This window comes from Oncorhynchus tshawytscha, linkage group LG05 (genome assembly GCF_018296145.1).
Source record: "Oncorhynchus tshawytscha isolate Ot180627B linkage group LG05, Otsh_v2.0, whole genome shotgun sequence".
Classification (NCBI taxonomy): domain Eukaryota; kingdom Metazoa; phylum Chordata; class Actinopteri; order Salmoniformes; family Salmonidae; genus Oncorhynchus; species Oncorhynchus tshawytscha.
Window position 1 is genome coordinate 49038473 of NC_056433.1, and position 6873 is coordinate 49045345.

General features: G+C 41.0%; 1 long non-coding RNA gene across 2 annotated transcripts; it reads right to left on the reverse strand.

Annotated features, from left to right (window-relative positions):
- Positions 1-3082: 3082 nt before the first annotated feature.
- Positions 3083-5195, reverse strand: LOC112251788. 2 transcript variants are annotated; one of them, XR_006083522.1, is made up of 4 exons: positions 5090-5195; positions 4203-4489; positions 3857-4027; positions 3083-3496 (listed from the first exon to the last, which is right to left on the reverse strand). It is a non-coding gene; the product is annotated as an uncharacterized LOC112251788 (long non-coding RNA). The 2 variants fall into 2 exon arrangements; XR_002953714.2 differs by having other exon boundaries at positions 3083-4027.
- Between the last annotated feature and the right edge of the window lie 1678 nt (positions 5196-6873).

A 6873-nucleotide genomic window follows, 5' to 3' on the forward strand; every position in this document is an offset into this window, starting at 1 on the left:
GTTCTCTGTTTGCCCTGCGAGGTGGAACAGAGAGCCCGTATATACGAAAATTGCATTTACCACTTATTGCTTAGCTAATAAAAAATACAGAGTATACAATCGGTGACTCAATGTCATATTTATATTGATACCAGATTCGAATTGACGCAACCCTAAGACTATCCAGTTTTTTTCCTGTATGCTTTCAGTCAACTCTAGTTAGAAGTAAAGTTATCAGACTGCGGCTCGGAGCGAAGAGGGTAGCTTGCAGCTAACGTTAGCTATCTCAAGTCCGACCGATGGTGTATATATAAATCATTGAGTCTAACATTGTAATCGGTTATAAACGAGGAGGGTGGAGGGAAGGCCATCCTGAAAGTACATTTGCTAACCTGTCTAAGAGATAGTGAAATGTGTTGTGTTGGCCTGCTGAGTACACGGGGTAACATGCTGACCAGGCCGGACACGTCTCGTGCGCGAGCGTCACAAAATAAATGTAGAAATCCATGTTATTATTATTACTGCACCCACACTGCTCGTGCGCGCCAGCAAGCGTCTGCGTTACCAAGGGCTAAAATAGAACTCCTTTCTATTTCTGATGCAGATCGCGCTGCAAGTCCTGCCTCTCCCTTCTCCTCATTGGTTTATAGAAGCAAGTACCCACCTGCCATCTCCTCGTGGGTGATTGAAAGATGAACTTTGTTGCCGGTTCTCGTGGTAATACTATGAAAGTTTGGATGCGATCGCCATATAAGTTCAAAGATGAAAAGCCTGGAAGGGGGAGAGATGACTAGAAACAATTTGGTTGACCATTTTATGTGTGGATTAATTGTCAGAGTAGAGGACCTTGTGCTTTTCAGGTAAAATAACAACTCAATGTTTATATCCCAGGACAAATTAGCTAGCAAGTGCAAGCTAACTAGCCATACATGTTTAATGCTTTTCGACCTGTCCCCAAATTAATGTCCTGCGTGTCGTGATCGCTTTTGGTGTAGGGGGACAAAATACATTTATGCACAATAGCGCACGACGGGGCACACGCGCAGTCGGTTTGGGTTCCATGAAGGTGTAGCTATTAGACCTACTAGTTCTCAATGGGCTTTGGTCATAAGCCAAGCACAATGTAAAAATAAAATGCAATTTCAGACAAACACGTTTTCTTTGAATGTTCTTTCTTCTAATGAGAGTTATTAGGTAGAAACAGTAAAACTGTGTGATGTGACGATTGCATTAGCTCTATCTCTGCACATGTGCCTGCTGTTCAAGGGTCTGCTATCATTAATCCCACTTCTAACATTGCCTATGATTATTTATTTTTCAGGGCACAACTGTACTCAAACTACAATAAATGGACAACTGTGAAGTATTTCATAGCTTGTAGTAGAGGTCGTCCGATTATGATTTTTCAACGCAGATACCAATACCGATTATTGGAGGACAAAAAAGCCGATACCGATTAATCAGCCGATTTTTAGAATGTATTTGTAATAATGACAATTACAACAATACTGAATGAACACTTATTTTAACTTAATATAATACATCAATTTAGCCTCAAATAAATAATGAAACATGTTCAATTTGGTTTAAATAATGCAAAAACAAAGTGTTGGAGAAGAAAGTAAAAGTGCAATATGTGCCATAAAAAAGCTAATGTTGTAAGAAAGCTAAGAAAGCTAATGTTGAAGTTCCTTGCTCAGGACATGAGAACATATGAAAGCTTGTGGTTCCTTTTAACATGAGTCTTCAATATTCCCAGGTTAGAAGTTTTAGGTTGTAGTTATTATAGGAATTATAGGACTATTTCTCTCTATACCATTTGTATTTCATATACCTTTGACTATTGGATGTTCTTATAAGCAGTTTAGTATTGCCAGTGTAACAGTATAGCTTCCGTACCTCTCCTCGCTCCTACCTGGGCTCAGACCAGCCACCCTCGAAGCAGCGTTACCCATGCAGAACAAGGGGAACAACTACTCCAAGTCTCAGAGTGAGTGACGTTTGAAACGCTATTAGCGCGCACCCCGCTAACTAGCTAGCCATTTAACATCACAATGTTACATCAGCCTAATCTTGGGAGTTGATAGGCTTGTCATAAGTCATAAACAGCAGGGCTGCTGGCAAACCGCATGAAAGTGTTATTTGAATGAATGCTTATGAGCCTGCTGGTGCCTACCATCGCTCAGTCAGACTGCTCTATCAGATAATAGACTTAATTATAACATAATAACACACAGAAATGCGAGCCTTAGGTCATTAATATGGTCGAATCCAGAAACTATCATCTCGAAAACAAGATGTTTATTCTTTCAGTGAAATACGGAACCGTTCCGTATTTTATCTAACGGGTGGCATCCATCAGTTTAAATATTCCTGTTACATTGCACAACCTTCAATGTTATGTCATAAGAACGCAAGAGAAGTGACACAATTTCACCTGGTTAATATTGCCTGCTAACCTGGACTTCTTTTCGTGTTCTTAACTGACTTGCCTAGTTAAATAAAGAATAAATAAAGGTGTAAAAAATATTTTTTTAAATCGGTGTCCAAAATTACCGATTTCCGATTGTTATGAAAACTTGAAATCGGCCCTAATTAATCGGCCATTCCGATTAATCGGTTGACCTCTAGCTTGTATTCCTGCTGGCAGTATCACATATTGTACCTGTCGAAAGGCTGCGGTGGTCGTACTTCTGATGTGACTTTATCTCTCCACAATATCATCATCCTGGCGGTCAGGTATGTATTATGTAGGCTATGCCTGGGTGCCTGGACTCTTAAACTGTTCCTACAACTATTGTTTCTTTGATGAGAGGAGTTTGCAAAACAGCTCAAAGAGATCTGGCACCCAGACTGTATATCATCCTGGTAATATTTTTTACAATTTCTGATCTTGGCTGTTTGTTTTTTGTTGTGATTTCAGATCTTGGCTGACTTAAAGAGGTGGATTCATATTGGTATGTGTTGACTTCGATGCTTTCCACAGTTGTGACAAGTTGGCTAAGATGCCCTTTGGGTGGTGGACCATTCTTGGTACACACAGGAAACTGCTGAGGGTGCACTTGGCACCTACTACCATACCCCCTTCATTGGCACTTAACCTGTCTCCTCCTCTTCATCTACACTGATTTAATTGGATTTAACAAGTGACATTAATAAGATAGCATAGCTTTCACCTGCATTCACCTGGTCAGTGTATGTCATGGCACGTTTTCTTAATGTCTTGTACAGTCAGTGTATATCTCTGACAACTCCTCATCAACTGCATTAGCTATTTGCACCCACACACTTTATATTGTATACATTTTAACTTAAATGACTGACTATTGTGTATTATGTGTATGTACTTCTATCTAAATACAGTTAATTTATAGACATTTTTCACCAGACCGATTACATGGCTTGAGTCCTTCCACTGAACTACTGTATTCCTAACTTTTCTTCATGTACCAGCTTCTCCTTCTTCCTCTCTGCACTGTATTCCACCCTGGACTGTCTGTAGACTGGAGTCTGTCTCCTAAGAAGGAAACGCATCACCGTCAATTGTTTTTGGTTGTTGATGTTTTTTACAGCCAGCGTGGAACTAGATATAAGGCTGTATTCAATCCGTATCGCGGAAGATCCGTATTAAAATGCAAAAGGTCATTTCCGATTGAGCCGACATATGCAGCGTTTAATTACGAATGCAGTCTCTGCGAACACGGGAACATGGCCGTTAAATTTCAGACGAGCTAATAAAAGGTGGATCTTCCTTGATACGGATTGAATTCAGCCCATAGTCTTGGTTTTCTTAACTTATTCCCAATCTCTTATTCTATCAGTTACAGTATATGAAATAAATGTACCTTAGACCTATATCACAATCTAGAGTTTGTACCCTGTCTATGGGCTGTGCCAACCATCTTGGTGTAGATATACTTGGCCCAGAATCGGCTCATTGTGTTCAGAGCCTTGGTGAGGAAGTCATCAGCTCACGGGACACGGACGATTATACATTGTTTGGGGGTCCACATGATGAAATCAGTTCTTGTTCTACAAACATCTGCACCTGTGTTGAACATAACATAGTGAGAACAAAACCTCGTGAAAACTGACTCTGCACTTAGCAGTCTATGCTCCTATGAACTTTTTGATGTCACTCAACATTTTGGTCAACTGTGAACTTTGTTGATATGCATTTTCCCTTATAACTGCTATTTAATTCAGTGTAAATGTTTACCAACCTGAGTGTTGGAGAAGTGGTTCTTCCTCAAAGAAGTTGCATTTGCCAGATGCCCTCTCTTGTTCTGTAGCCAGTCGTCCAGAGTGTTGTTGTCTTGTGCCCAAAGGACACTTGACCTCCAGGACTCTGTGTACAGCCACCCATGTCTGATGTGATTCCTCCGTCACCCTCCACAATGGTTTGACTTGAGCATTCATGAGGGTGCAGTCGGACGCCCCATCCACTTTCAAATAAGTTATTGGGCTTCCAAGGAATGGTAATTGTTCATATTATGTGCAGTGCAGATACCTTGTAAGATAAAGGGCAAAATACATTAGAAAAATGTACTGAATGCACAACTCATGGAGACATCAGATTATGTTTTTTTGTCGTTGTACATTTCAAAAGTGATGAATCAAATAGATATGACTACATCCGTCCTAGCTCGCTCATTAATGTCTTAAACTAAATTACGGATTGCCTCTTATCCGCTTGTCGTAACCTTATGCCATAGTTTGTACATCTCAATTGTCAGTAGAAACCACATTTGTTTGAGCAAGTCAGCCACATCAGCTATGTTATTTTAAAAGGCAGTAAATGAGGCTGAATGAACTGTTTTGCTGCCAGACAAGGCTCCGCTGATAGCCAGGTGTAGCAGTGGTAAGGTGTTGGGACTGCCGTTGGGACAGCTTTATGTAGGCCCTAACAGTTTGTGGGCACAGTTTGTCACTGTTATAGTGCAATTAATGTGTTGTAGTGGCTTTGCTGGCATGCATCCCACTCCCCCCCACACACACACACAAAGATATGCATGCTAAAATCGCCAACTAATGTTTTTCAAAAGGCAGTTACCCTTATCAACAGCCAAAGTTTCCATTGTAAACAAAGTAGGAAGGTGAGTAAGCTTACCAATGCAAAAGTGTGTAGCATTGCTCTACATTATCCAGAGGCCCTGGTTTGTGTTTAAACTTCCTAACTGCTTCGATACTTCACACTCGACGTGCAAGGTCCGCAAACTTCTGGGTCAAGGTTTTTATCTTATCATGTCAGTGTGATTATCAGGCTTCTTGCACGGTTCCTCTCTAGGCATGCAAGTCACTGGAGGTGATGTGACAGCCAACACACCGAAGCTTAGCCTGGTCCCAGATCTAAATAAGGTGTATAGCCAACTCCTATGGTCATTGTCATGCCTACGACGTGAATGGTATGACCGATTTGGGACCAGGTTTCCAAATTGTGCCGCATGGGCTTTTATTTCCATATTTATTTGATTGTGTGTAGGCAGTCAAGTGTACAAGTTTAGCCAATAGAGGCAAGCAGTTGCTTCATAACACTAGGGCATTTGCTCAATAAACAAACAAAGCATTGAATAAAAGCATGCATTTCAGGAGTAGGCCTTAAAAAAAAAAATGTTTTGTGCCAGAGTTTTTTTCCTTTCAAATCCCCAAAATGTCACAAGATGATATACACTGAGTGTACAAACCATTAGGAACACTTTCATAATATTGAGTTACACCCCCTTTTGTCCTCAGAACAGCCTCAGTTTGTCAGGTCATGAACGCCACAAGGTGTCGAAAGCGTTCCACAGGGATGCTGGCCCCTGTTGACTCCAATGCTTCCCACAATTGTGTCAAGTTGGCTGGATGTCCTTGACACACTTAAACCTGTGCGCCTGGCACGTACTACCATACCCGTTCAAAGGCACTTAAATATTTTGTCTGGCACATTCACCCTCTGAATGGCATACAAACACAATCCATGTCTCAATTGTCTCAAGGCATAAAAATACTTCTTTAACCTGTCTCCTCCCCTTCTTCTAAACTGATTTGAAGTGGATTTAACAAGTGAAATCAATAATGGATCATTGCTTTCACCTGGATTCGCCTGGTCAGTCTACGTTATGGAAAGAGAAGGTTTTGCTAATGTTTTGTTTACTCAGTGTAGAGTAAATGCACATGGCTAATGTGGGTTGTCCAGGCAGGTCCTGGAGAGAGGCTTGGCACTAAAAGCCTTCTTATGGGTCGTGCTGAAGTGTTGCTCATTGTAGAGAGCGGTGATGTGGCTGAATTTACAGTTTTCCTCGATTGCTAAACACAAAAACTGGTTCTTGGAGCACAAAAACCCATACCCTTACGTCATTCCCCAAAACACACACACATTTCCCATAGCCGTAAACACTATTCACCTTTTTCCACACATGTTTCAATATTCAAAACTCTTTCTGCAAAACCTTACCCAAGTGGCCAAATAAATCAATCATTGCATATGTTCATTCAGCAAACACATGCTCTCGATATAATTAACTCAAGTCCTCACAACCTGAACTCAAAGAGCACACCTTTCTCCAGGTGCAAACACTAAGCCTCAAAATTGTTAACACACCAATCAGAATGGCAGGATCAATAAATAGGGCCTAGAGGCATGTCCATGTGCTTTGGAGCAATGGATCCTAACGACGCCGAAGTTGCAAGACAACAGAGCGGAAGAGGACGACAAAGACAAGTAATCTCTGGTGACATTCGTGCCACCCTAGTTCATCATGTGCTCATACATGGGAGGACTATGAGAGAAACTGGACAGCTTGTGCAACCCAACTTTTTTTATATATATATTTTTTTTAACTAGGCAAGTCGGTTAAGAACAAATTCTCACTTTCAACCTAAGCCTTTACAGGGTTGCATCCATTGTCCGTA